The 14,333-nt window shown below is 42.0% G+C and overlaps 1 long non-coding RNA gene across 1 annotated transcript; it reads right to left on the bottom strand.

The window, feature by feature from the left end:
- Positions 1 to 4,184: 4,184 nt before the first annotated feature.
- LOC307169148 lies at positions 4,185 to 9,436 on the bottom strand. The gene is made up of 4 exons (XR_013823054.1): positions 9,233 to 9,436; positions 8,772 to 8,819; positions 4,340 to 4,420; positions 4,185 to 4,228 (listed from the first exon to the last, which is right to left on the bottom strand). It is a non-coding gene; the product is annotated as an uncharacterized lncRNA (long non-coding RNA).
- Between the last annotated feature and the right edge of the window lie 4,897 nt (positions 9,437 to 14,333).

Below are 14,333 nucleotides of genomic sequence, written 5' to 3'. Positions count from 1 at the left end.
TGAGCAAATTTTTATATGCTCAAGTAGGCCATAATAAAAGAAAATAGGTACATAGCCCCTGTCACAATACAAAACAACAACGTGAACTGGACGAAAATGAATGAAAGTGGATGAAAGTGAACAAAATGAATGTGTCATATTGAAATCAAGTTTTATGTGATAAAAGATTTTAAAAGAACTGGACGCGCGAATGAGGCGAACCGCGCCGCGCTAAACACCTCGTGCCGCAGGACCTCCAGACGCGCGTAAACGCGTCTTTGCATTGACTTAACATTGAAATCACTCGCGCCAGATGCTCTATTCGCCTTTGGTGTGAACGATGCACGCGATTACATTTAGAAATAGACAAGCTTTGTTTCCAAATGCACCAAGCAAAGATATCCTTTCAGTTGTATAAACTTTTATAAAACCAGCCAATATAATCACAATAAACACATCCAAAATTAAATATTTAACATATATATAACAACTGCACAACGTCTAATTTGTAAACAAAATGATTTACGCATTAAATCCAGCATAAACTCCGGCACAATTTGCATATGTTTAAACTCTCAAGACAGACGTCACATCCCGAACCTCACAGCAATTGGCTGCCGACTGCGTTTTTCGCTTGATATTTGTATAAAGGAACTGCCCAACTTTTTGACGCTCTCGGTCGCTCTCAACGCTTTCTCCGGTCCGCTGTCAATCCTAAAATGTCCAGTGGACACGCACCGTTATAGGCGAGCCTGGCGAGGACACTAGTGGTGCGTCTCAGCATAGCTATCTAGTGGTAAGGATTTAAACAACATAAACGTGAACCACTGTCTTACGATGAATATTTTTGGACGTAAAAAAAAAAAAAAATCGATATTGCGTTTTTGAAAATCGATACAGTATTGCAAAATAAAATATCGCGATACTCAAGTGTATCGATTTTTTCTTACACCCCTAGCGTTTACACCATAGACTGTAAAAAAATATGGACGTAGTGTCCGTGACGTCACCCGTAGGTTTCTGAAGAGCATTTTTGAAGCCTAAAGTGGGCGGAGCCGGCCGTCGCCATCTTGGCCTTGCGTCACTCCCGGATAACAGAAAATAGACAAACAGGCGGAGCGTGAGTGGAGCTGAGGAGCCTGGCTATCTGAAATCACCTAGCTCGACGTGATCGAGTTAGCTGATGATGTAAAGCCAATTAAACGTTCCTATTTTTGCCCTTCGAAATATTATAATAGTTAAAAGACATGCTACAAGTGAGACTGTGTATTACTTCGAGAGTGTTTGTGTGTGACAGTGATTTATGTGCATACATGTCCATCACTCTTTCATGGTCCGTCAGCGCGGCATCGCTCAAGTTCGTAGAGAGCTTATTCAGTCCATTTTAAATTCTGATGTTGGCCGTCTCTCAAATGGGTTATGGTTTAACCGTTAAACCATAGATATATTGCCTTTGAAGTGCAAGTAAATGCGCTAGAAAATCCGCGCTTATTCACGGACGGAGAAAGCGCTGACGCCCGCATGATTTCATCTGACGGTAACTTACATAAGCATATTATAATCCATCTGTTCCATGGGAGCAGAACGAACGAGCATTTATTGACGTTTTAAATTTGAAAAACCCAAAAAGCAACGAAATTGTCAGACATCCATTAGTGCATGTTCACAGAGGAAAACAACTGAAATACAGCGCTGGTTGTTCTCTCGAACGATAACGACGGAATCCAAAGACGTGGGCTTTGTAACGTTACCCAAGTATTAAATTGTATGAAATAATAATCCCGAAAAAAGCACAAACACTGCAGAGATGGCAAGTTCAGCAGCTAACATTTGCTGAGGTGAAGTGACGGCTAGTAACAGCAGACAAACGGCTAGCACTGACAGCGGCAATCCATCTGTCACTCAAGTGGCTTGGCCACACCCTTAAATTTAAATATTAATCAACTAAACGGACGAGTTATAAAATAATTCACCCCCCTCACAGTTGTTATGAAGGGCAAAATTAGCTGTATAGACCAAATCCACATACAGACACCAGGCTTTAAACACGTTTTTTTCTGCTGTAAAATTTGCCATTTTAACATGGGGGAGATAAAGATTTGACTCACTTCTGACAACAGCCTCAAGCGGCCAGTCAACGAATTGCAGTTTAACTCACTTCCGTGTTGGTTTCAAGAGAGAGACGGGGAGGTTGCCGCTTGGTTTACACTTGTCTTTTCAATGTGTGTGTGGACAACATCCAGATACAGGTCACATGTTAATGCCAAGTGTAAACGCAGCCAACGACTAAACAAGAGGGCGTGGTCACTGGACACTAGGAGGCGGGACAAGAGGAACACATGGCCAACACAAATAAAGACAGAGCCATGTCCTCAAACACAACACAGACAGAGACAGATTAAACTAAGACGAGACTGACAGAACTGTCTGCTGAGAACCCTGACACTTTATAATCTGAGTAATAAGAGTGTCATATTTCAGGGTCAGTCCTTATGAACATTAATAACTCATGGATCAACCTGCAATACTTACCACAGAGTCACCAGTCCCTCTTCTGTTGCCTGAAACATAATGTCACGGGAAAGTTTATGATCAAACACACACACAGTCTCTAATGCAGATGACAATCAGTTTTTAAAAGAGTCTAGAAGAATCTAGTGCTGTAGAATAGAAACATTATTTTGTTTTTGCTCCCGTGACCACTGTTGAAAAAGATGGGTTTAAAAAACTGATTAAAACCCTTGATAAGCGCTATTGCAAGCCCTCTCATAATTCTTTTTCACATGTTGCAATACCTGCTCTGTGCAACAAGTGTATTATATCCTACAACATCTGGATAAACCAGGGACTTAAGTGAGGATCCTGTTTGTGGACTTCAACTCGGCATTCAACACCATCATACCAAACATCCTCACATTTGACAGACCAGATGATGCCAGAGCAGAAGGCACCTATGCTGGAACTTATACAGTTATAATTGCAACTGGTAATTATACAGTTTATTTTATTAAAAATACTTTTGGATGTCATACTGTAGAAACATTACTATAATCAATTATATGAAATTAATAACACACATGACAGTTTATAGATAGATAATGTGACTGTTAATAAATGGCATCATCTGATCACATTTCCTCTTACTGTTCTTGCCATAACACACAGTTCCAGCAGCCAGAGAAAAACTAACATTAAACCATCAAGAGTCAAACTAACCAACTTAAGCAAACACTGATCACCATAATGATGAAACCAAACCAAACCAAACTATTAATTTCAATAAATCATCATCATTTAAACCTCTGTTAATCTCAATAAGAACTTTTCCACACATATGACAGAATTAAAGTAAATTTGGTTAGTAATAAGTGAAGCTGGTAATGTGTAGTTGTTTAATGAAGTTGGAGCCTGACATCAAATGTTTAGGCTGGCTACACACTGGCTACACAGCGTGGCGTTTCTGTTGCGTGAGCGTGGCGTTTTCTGTCTTTGCACACCAGAAACGTGTCTGCTGCTAGGTGACGATACAGCAAATACAACTTCGGCAGTTTTGACGGCAAAATAGGCTACAGAATATTTTGTTCTGTATTGACAAGTGCAATATTTCTCAAAACCGATAATTATTTATTTATTTATTTTAATTAAAAAATGTCACGTGTCGCGTGAAAAATATGCATCGGTTCTATTTCTAGCATGCATGCGTTTTCTTCCGCACCTGAGACGTGTGTATCACGCAGGCAGTGTGCAAGATTTAACCTGTTAACATGGGAGCCGAAATAAAAACGGACACGCCACGCAGCCAGTGTGTAGCCGGCCTAACACATCAACCCGATTTTCATTTTCAAGTTCATGTCCAATAACATTTCTAGCTGGGGTGACCACACATTGTGGCCATAATATGAGCACACAGTGAGTGTGCTGTGAGGTTACACTCGTGACTCACATTGTGATCATATGGAGAGATCACTGTGAGATCAACGTGTTGACTGGGATGTTAATGAAAAAAAAAATCTGGCCTTTTATTTGTAAAAAAAAAAAAAAATGTAATCTAAACTTGGTGTCACTCTTTCTTCATTGTGATCAGAGTTTTTTCTCTGTTTTCTGAGAAGAAGAAAATAAAACGATAAACAATCCTCTGTAAGTTTTTGCTATTTTAAATATTGCTGCAGATTGGCTCTAAACTCACCAGTATTGTATTGTAATATTGTCGGCATCTCTATTTCCTCTGGGTGCTTCGAGTCCTTCCTCCCTGCAAAATAAAAGCATTGACTGACCTCTCGTATGTGTTTTTATCATGATTGCAGATTGTTCCAGATCAGATGAGTGTGAATCATCAGATTGTGTGCGGCTCAAAACTCACCAGCTCTTCTTGCACAGATGATCTGAAGAAGAATCACAGTAGGAGCAGCAAACACTGCCATCTCAACAATAGTCACAATCACTGCAGGAAACATGAGAGGAAGAAGAGAAACTGTACATGACTGAAGTCAAGGGTGTTTCTGTATGTAATAAGCAGACAGGAGCTGAGTCCATATGCGTCTTTATTTAGCGTACGCCATAACACAACTGCCCGCAAACCGGGACCAACAACGTCACAACAGGATACAAACCCATATGAATGAATGAATGAATGAGGCATTTATATAGCGCTACTACTGTACACCCAAAGCGCTTTACAATCATATCAGGGGTCTCTCCTCAACCACCACCAGTGTGCAGCATCCACTTGGATGGTGCGACGGCAGCCACAGAACAACGGCGCCAGTGCGCTCACCACACACCAGCTATTTCCCTGTAACATCTCCCTTTCTTTACAGTGTTGCCACACTTCCCTTAGAACCCCACCATTTATTAACAAACCCAACCCTGAATATGAACTCAAAGTTTACTAGAACAACTTATGCTGTGTATTTCAGAACTGAACTGCATTAGTGATGCGTTAGGAAAATTCACAAGTCCAGTCTCTGTGGTGGACGTGACTGACGGCCGCTGCGCGTAATGATCTGGGTTTCACGCTGGGTAGGTCTGTTAGGCACTGTTAGCTTCCGTTCTTGAACTTGCTCTGGCACACATTCTGTGCTGTCCGATGTGTCCCCCTCTCTGATTGCTGTTTCATCGTCGCTGGCCACCGAGCCCTGACTGCTCTCCTTCATCCCTGGCTCTTGGTGGTTAAACTGGGTGGAGCGCTCAGCCCTAATCAAATCCACACGGTTGCGCCTGTATAATGTGCCATCCACATCCACTACGTAAGACCGCGGATTCACTTTCCCCAGACACTGGCCTCTCCGCCACCATCCCGTGCAATCTCCCGGCAGTGGTTTCTTTCTGATGTGTTTGCCGACATTAAGCTCTGGGAGGTCTCTCGCTCTCGCATCGTAATGGAATTTTGCCATCTGCCGTTTCCTCCGGAACTCCTTCAACCACCTTGGGGTAAAGCAAGCTGTTTGTCATGGGAAGTCCCGTCCTAAGTCTGCGGGACATGAGTCGCTGTGCCGGATTGCTGTCCAATCCCTCCGTGGGCGTGTTTCACCAGTGTAGCACTGCTAGCCATGGATCTGTTCCGTCGAGTTTAGCCCTCTTACAGAGTGATTTAACAATCTTCACTGCAGATTCGGCCTTTCCATTAGATTTTGGGTGCTGGGGTGAGGATGTAACATGTATGAAACCCCACTGGGCCGCAAATTTTCTGAACTGTTCACAAGCGAATTGCGGCCCGTTGTCGGTAATCACTTGATCTGGCTGGCCGTAATGCGCAAACTGCACTTTGCAGCGTGTAATGACTGTGTCCGCCGTCAGATCTGGCAACTGATCAATTTCCCAGTAATCTGAGTAGTGGTCCACTATGATCAGAAATTATCTGCCACCGTACGCATACAAGTCCATACTAACCATTTGCCAGGGACGCACAGGGATTTCGTGGGACATCATCATTTCCTTTTGCTGATTGTGCGCATACTCGTTACACGCAGGACAGTTAGCCACGTAATCATTTATCTCTCCTCTCATGTTGGGCCAGAACAGCGTTTCCCTCGCTTGTCTGTAACAGGCTTCTCCTCCAATATGCGTGGCGTGAATGCGATTGAGCATTGCTGCTCTCAATTCCTTTGGTATAATGGCACACTGACCTCTATAAAGCACATTCATCTCTGAATGGCCAATTCTCGCGCACCGAGAGTGATACGTTTTCTTTACGCTCAGGCCAGCCAGCTAACACGATCTTTGCCAGCTCCTGCAATGCGTTGTCAGCTCTGGTCTCAGTTACGATTTGGCGGAGACTGACGTCTGTCACGTTGAGGTGTAGGGCTTGGTCTATGAATGAGAGCACGCCCTCGGCGCTGTCCATGGGACTCACAGTATGTTGTTGTGGTCCGGGGTCGTTGGACGCATGTTTGTCGAGCGCTGCCCTGCTCAGCATATCACTTATAAACATCTCTGGACCAGGTTTGTACACGACATTGAGGTTGTAGTTTTGAAGCTGTAACAACATACTTTGGAGGCGTTTGGGAGCACTCAAAAGTGGCTTCTTGAAGATTGTCACGAGGGGTTTATGGTCGGTTTCAGCAGTTATTGTGTTTCTGCCGTACAGGTAGTGATGGAACCTCTGACATGCGAACACGATACTCAAGCATTCCTTCTCAATTTGGGCATAATTTTTGAGCGCTCGACAAACATGTCGTGATCTAACTCGGCCTCTGCGTCCGAGTCACCGCAGCCGACAACCAGTATGTCATCCGCTATGGGCTCTATGCCTCGGAGTCCCATCAACCGCTCGTGTTGTTTACGCTGATATATTTCTGGTGCTATGGAGACGCCGAAGGGCAGTTTACACCATCTCATCCGCCCCCACGGTGTCCAGAAAGTTGTCATTAAGCTGCTTTCATTATCCAGTTTGCAGTGTAGAAATGCATCTCGAACGTCCACCAGCGTGAACAGACGTGCTTTGGGTAGCTTATACAGAACGTCTTCCAGTGTTGGCATATGGTAGTGCGATCTATGCAGTGCTTGATTAAGGTGTTTTGGGTCTATGCATATTCTTACTTTGTCTGGCTTGGCTATGACTACCATGTTGCTGATCCATGGTGTAGGTTCCGTGACATTTGTGATGTGTCCGTCTCTCATGTATTTATCCAGCTGTTCTTTAACTCTGGCTTTCAAGGCCACTGGCACGTTCCGTGGTGCGCATTGCACAGGCGACACGCTGCTGTCGAGCACAAAGCGGACTTCTCCTGGGACTGACTCGACTGGGTCGTTAAACACGTCTTTGAAATTGTTAGTTAACTGTTCCTTTGTGAGAGGTATGTCAGAGTATGCAATCAGTCTATGAAGCTCTTCTGGGATGGTAAATTTCATGAGTCCCAGCCGCTCACATGTGTCACCCGAGAGTAACGGCTCTTGATTGGCTTCAACCACTTCAAAAACTAGCTTGTGTTTGGTGCTCTTTATAGTGCATTCTGTGTGAAATCGCCCCAGGGAAAGCATTGTGGCACCAGAATACAATTTGAGTCTTGTTGTGCTCGGATGCAGGGGGCTTTCTGGATCCAGTTTCTCTTTGGTTATCCGGCTCATAACGTTACAAGTTGCTCCCGTATCTAGCTGACAGGCCTGCTTTCTTTTATTAAGTGTCAGGTTAACGAACCATCTTGGACCTGGGGACTTTACTGTGTCAATGCATTCCTCAGCCGCAAACAGTCGACCCTCGCTGTAGGGCCCTTGCTCATCCTGACCATCATCCATCATTTCATTCACTCTCTCTGACCTGTCGGCTCTCTGACGGGCTCTACAAACCTTAGCGAAATGATTCAATACACCACATGATCGACAAGTCTTTCCATATGCGGGACACTGATCTCTGCCTTTCTTGTGACCACCCCCACAATACTTGCAGTTCACAGTTCTGAGCATTTGCTCCTTACTCACTTCACCGTCCCTACGTTTCAGCCTTTGTGCTTGTGCAATATTCACAGTGTCATTGACTGTGTTGTCCATAGCTTTTACACGTTGTTCCGTCGCTTCTGCCAGTCGGCATATTTCGACAGACTGTGACAAAGTCAGCTGACGTTCACGCAACAAGCGCCGCCTGGTGTTTTCATTGTCAATGCCCAGGACAAGTCTATCACGAATCATTTCTTCTTTGAGCTCCCTGTATTCACAGGTTGATGCTCGTTCCCGCAGCCTCGTGAGAAAACTGTCTATAGGCTTGTCCACCTCCTGCTTGCAACAACCGAACATGTACCTTTCATAGATCACATTTTTCGCAGGCTTGAAGTAGTCCCCCAACGCATCCAGTATGGCTTTTGGGTCCTTCGTTTGTTCCTCGCTCAACACAATGTTATGACTGTAGATATGCCGACATTCATTACCCATTAATCGCCGCAGTGCGGCCGCTCTCACCTCTTTGGGCTTCTCGATAAGCCCAGTAGCTAGGTCATAGTCCTCGAATTCCGCCCTGAAATTGTCACAATTTTTGGATATGTCCCCTGACATCCGCATGCCTTCAGGGGCAGGAATACTGTTTAAAGCCATGTTCAGGATCGAGTGTGCACTTCTGACACCATGTTTCTGTATGTAATAAGCAGACAGGAGCTGAGTCCATATGCGTCTTTATTTAGCGTACGCCATAACACAACTGCCCGCAAACCGGGACCAACAACGTCACAACAGGATACAAACCCATATATGGTATTTCCCTGTAACAAAGGGTATTCAACTATCAACAGTTATTGATGAAGCTTTTACAGACTGACTGATAGTTTAATGTTATAAAGCTGTCAGTATAAATGAACGTGTCGTACCTCTGTATAATGATCCAGCAGTCACACTGACTTCAGTTTCTCCTGGATCTGTGGATCACGTCTGTTAGTTCAGATCAACACATAATGCCACATATACACAACATCATCATCACACAATACTTGAGCTTCATATCACAGAAATGATGAATATGTGCACGAGTCTGTCATCATTATCTTCTTACTTCAATCTCAAGGTGTCAGGAGGAGAATGACTATCGCCATTGACCAAAAATAAATATATTTGATGCTTCATTCATTCATAGATATTCATGTTATAACTTATAAGTGAGTTTCTAGCACACTTGCATTTCTAAGTTTGCAGAAACATTGAAATGTGGAATATATATTTATTGATGGCATCTAAAACATACAACGTTTCCTATATGAAAGCATTAAAATGCACAAATATTGAGGAATCCTTCGAGGTTGATGTATGTGACAGTGATCATGTGATCATGAACCTTGTGTAGAAGCTGCTGCTGTAGTTCGGCTTGATGTCTTCTCAGAGTTTGAGCTTCTGACTGGAGTCAGTGTTGTTGAAGCGACTGGAGCTGCAGAAGATGAATGTTCAGACGCATCAGGACATTAACATCATATTTTCATATTGATCATGACATGCAGTTTGTGTTCAATCATCACAGCTTACAGTGGCAGTAGTTGAGAAGAGAGATGTTACTGTATCATTTATTCCTGGTTTATATGAGAGTGAAACACAGTGAGCTGCTTCCCATAAACCTGCAGCTTTCCTGAATCAATGACATTATTAAGCCTTAGAATTCCTCAAACTGACCTCCTACATGGGTCATACTAGGCTTTAATAGATTTATGCAATATTTCATGTATGACCCATAGGAGGTCAATATTGAGAATTATAAGGATTTTTATGCAGTTTATGACTTACTGATGACCACTAATATGTTACAATTGCCAAACGTATGAAGCCATCAGAAAGAGTAGAGCCAGTGTGTGAAAGTTTTCACAAATCTGTCAGAAAAGAGTGTTTTCTCACCTGAATACTTGACAGTGTATCTGACTGAGGTCTTGACTTGATTTCTGTGAGTAAGCTGACATCTCCACTCTCTGTTGTCATCTTCATTCAGGAGTGTTGTAGTCAGAGTGATGAAACAGTGTCCTGGAGCTGATGATGATGATATCTGATATCTGGAGTCTGTCTTCAGATCAACACCAGCCTGATTCACCCACAACAGCTCAACTCCCTCAGAACGAACCCGATCATCACAGGAGAATCCAGCATCTGAATACAACTGACAGGAGAGAGTCACAGAGCGGCCTGGACTGATCTCAGTCTGTGAGGATGAAGATGATGATGATGATGATGAAGATGATGATGATGATGATGATGGAGACACCGAAACTGAACACAAGACACAATTCACAGACTCTTCAATCATCATCTGAGTTTAAAGGGAGTATTTTAAATTGACCACATAATCATAAACTTACCATGAAGAACATGCAGATAAACACGCGCATCAGGTTCTTGTCGTCTGTCATTCACATATTGTTGGCAGCTGTATAATCCATAATCTTCTTCTGTGACGTTCTTGATGTTCAGAGAGCAGTCAGACTCCAGACTCAGTCTCTCATGTTTCTCTGTGTCTTTCTTCTTTATCCCTCCATGAATCAGTTCAACTGCTGCTGAATGACTGATGCTGTTATAGTAGATCCATGTAGTTTTAGATTTGCAGTCAGAAAGAGCATTATTACAGGACAGAGAGACATTTTCACCAGAACTGATGAACACATGAGAATCATCCACTCCACTAATACCTGAAACAAAGTATATCTCAGTGATCAATATGATATTAATAAATGAAAAAAAACAAAAAAAATACCATTAATCAAAGCAGAAGATTAAACTCATACAGTCTTTTTCCGGTGTTTGATAGTTAATGCATTAATTAACATTTGTTAAAAACAACGTTTAACAACGTTAAAAACGCCTCTTAAATAAAAAAATAAGAAATACTCTGAAACAAATGTAAAGACTTTGAAACAAATGTAAATAATGTAATATCATCATATCTTGAAATTTTGATTTCAGCTTTGTCATAAACATTACTGGACGGCACAGGATTAGTTGATCCTCCTCTTCAAGCGTAGAAAATACACTAATAACTGACCTTAAAAGCTCTTTATCTGTTCTGTGTTTCTCTCTTTCCTTCAAACTCACCCTACTGTGACTTATGCACAGCTAAATACAAAATTACAATTCAAAACCCACAAAGAATATTTGTGGAACAGTTCCCAAAGGAAGGAGCAAAACTCAGGGAAGGTTTGCTGGGATCAGTAGTTCACTCTCCATCCAGACACAGTCGTGATGATACTGTACTTCTGTTCTCTGACCACACAACATCACTTCACTGAGCTGAACACTCGTTGTGTGTTTGATAGGAAGTTTAGGATCAATCATGAGCTGAGTTTGGGAAGTAGTTAACAGTGAATTTGAACATGATTATGGCCCTCTCAAGTAAAAGTCATGACAAAATAATACATTAACAAATCATTTAATACAATATGATTAAACATAACATACACTAGGAGAATATTTGTATTCCTTTACACCACCAGTACAACAAAAACAAAAGATAAAGGTTATTTGTAGTTCTTTTATTATTTACATCATTAAACATATAGACTCAAAATAAAGCCCAAACATACCTGTAAAGACACACACAAGGCACATTTACAATCAAATATGCCACGTACACATCATTAAACACAGACTCAGCAGTCAACATATATTAACAGAGCAGGCGGCCAGGGTGGACCAGGCAGTTCAGGAGACCATGGTGGCGTGGCCTCCATGGTTCTATCAAGGGACTCACTGCTCAGGCACTCAGCTGTAATGCTAAGTCTATATAATGTTCAAGAGTCCAGCTAGGGTCATGCAATGGCATTACAGAGCTGAGCGGCTCGGATAGTCCTCCACGAAAAAAGATCATTAGACATACCTTGTCCATTCAGGTCAAGTGAGCCAGCTCTAAAAAGTCCATCATAAAGTCCTTGATGGGTCGATCTCCTTGACAGAGACAGTAGTGATGTTACGTATGACACTGAAGCTTCGATGTGCGTATCGCATCGCACATGCGACACAATTTCTAGTGAAGCCCCGTATCGGGTTGTGTATTGGCTTACTAGAGTCACGTGATCGACGACAAATGAAGCCTCACTTTCTGTCCAATCACGTGCGCGTTTCGCTTTGGGTGTCAGAAGGCTCGAACCCCAGATCTTATTTAACGAGTCATTGTTGGCTCAGTCTGGTTGATGGGTTTGTGAGGAGTGAAAATTTATTTATTTAATGAACAAATCAAACACAAACATGTAAGGCTTTTATTTGTACACATAACATTGAAACTATGGAGTGTGTTGTGGTTGCTTCATCTGCCAGAGCTTCTAACACAGGCTTCTGGCTGGTTTATTTTAAATAAGCACCAGATGGCGCTGTTCTCGACACTCTCGAAGCTTTGAATCTTTTCCCGGAACAGTCAGGGGAAAGCCTCAGTGATTCATGAGGCTTCATTTCCCCATCCCTAAGAGATGCATAATAATCCAGGGCAAACAATGGCACTCAGGAACATGAAACAGCTACAACTACCAACAACTGAAGCACAGAGGTTTAAATACACAGGCAAACAAGCTAAACAAGATAGCAAGGGGGCGTGGCTAATCAGAAACACCTGGGGAGACTAATAAACAAGACAAACTACAAAGGACTACAAAACATGACACAGAACAGGAAATAACAAAAGTCCACACAAGGGGAACACAAGACAGGAATCATGACAGTTGTGTTGTTATACAGTAATGCTGGCATTTTAATCTAATATATGTTGACTTTGGTAAACCAAATTGATAATTATAGTCGTTTTGTTTTTTAATTGTATATGTTTCAATTAACTTGTGTACGTGGCATATTTGATTGTAAATGTGCCTTGTGTGTGTCTTTAAAGATATATATTAGTCTAGATGGGATGTAGCCTACCCAAAAAGTGAAAGTGAGGAGCATTTATGGGTACAAGTCGGGAACTGGCCTACTTTACATATTTCAAGGGTGCTGAATCCAAAAAAACTGGTACCCAAGCGAAATTGTGAGTTTTTGACCTAATTTGCCGCCAAATGGCTTATTTTGCTCAGTTGTTGGACCATTTTCCCCTAGTTTTTTTGTAAGTAGGCAATCAAGATGAGGAAATTAAGTTTCTAGATCGATAGTCAAGGGTCAGAGCAAAGATATAATGGAGGCTCACTGCCTTTTTTATGTATATATATATATATATGCAAAATACCAACTTTTAAGGTGAAATTAAGCATTATTTGTGTCATTTTTTTAAGGCCGACATACATATTCAATCAATATCACTCTTAAATGTTCCCAGTGTATATATGATATGTGTTGTATTCCATATTACATAATAACTAAGAAAAGCACCATTGCAAGTTGTCTGAGATCTAATTTTTTTATGCAAATTAAGCATGTGTTCTCTAAATTCTAAGACGGGAAAAAACCAGATGAAAGAATGAACAGATCTACAGATCACATCTTGTTTCTGTATATTTTCTTTCATGTTTTTAGCTTAATTGCTTTGCTTTTTTCTGTTAGATTTTTAGTTCTGTAGTTCACTCCCTCTGTAAATTGTTTTTGGTAAATTGTTTTTATACCTTTCTAGTTTGCTTGTGTGCCATTTGTCTTTGGAATTTCATTTTGATTAGTATTTCTTTCTGCAGTCCTTTCCCAAGTTCTTTGGTTACCCCTTGCCTTGGTATACTTGAGGACTACAACTCTACATATAAACAAGGACATTGGTCATCACTCTGACATGCACACATTGCAGTGCATAACAGCCCTGATTTTCGGCATTTGCACTGGCGTGTAAATTGTTTTTTACAGGTACACGGGATCATTTCCAGGCAACTTTCAGGTATTGGATTCTGTGACATAAGAATGGGCTGTAGTCCTGAACTGCCATGTTTCCATCCCATGTCCAAGGGTGAAGGAAGCTCAGGTGTGGCATAGTGAGCATTTCTCCAAACCATTGCCTGGTAGTGTACTCTCAGCAGATGGAAGTGGAGCGCATCGCTTGTCGCCGGCATTGCTTCTGGTTTACCTGTCCTGGAGAAAAGTCTGTTTTATGCACATTATATATTCTGCAGACAAAAGCCTCTGAAGATCTTTGAGTCTCCTCCGTGAGATCACCAATTCCGAGGTTGCTGAGCAATTGATGGTGCATTTTCCAGACTTTCCACGATGTACTTTTGGTGTGACTTGCAATGTATGATGTGGTATCACAACCAGTTAGTGCATGAAATGCTACAAGGCTTGGTGCTGAATCCTTTGGCAGTTTGTTAAAAACAGCATCAATGGGTATATATTGTGGCTTCCTTGTGGTACCAGACAACAGCCAGAGTTTTTTACATGATACGTGCGGGAAATGGGAAACCAGAATCACAAGCACATCAGTGTCTCTAGATGACACGACTACTGTGTCTGACTGGCAGTGCACTGCATGTAATACCAATCGGGTATCTGCCTCTTCATGTGTG

The sequence above is a fragment of the Squalius cephalus genome (genome assembly GCF_949319135.1).
Source record: "Squalius cephalus genome assembly, chromosome: 1".
In the NCBI taxonomy this organism is placed as follows: domain Eukaryota; kingdom Metazoa; phylum Chordata; class Actinopteri; order Cypriniformes; family Leuciscidae; genus Squalius; species Squalius cephalus.
This window is presented reverse-complemented; position numbering and strand designations above follow the sequence as displayed.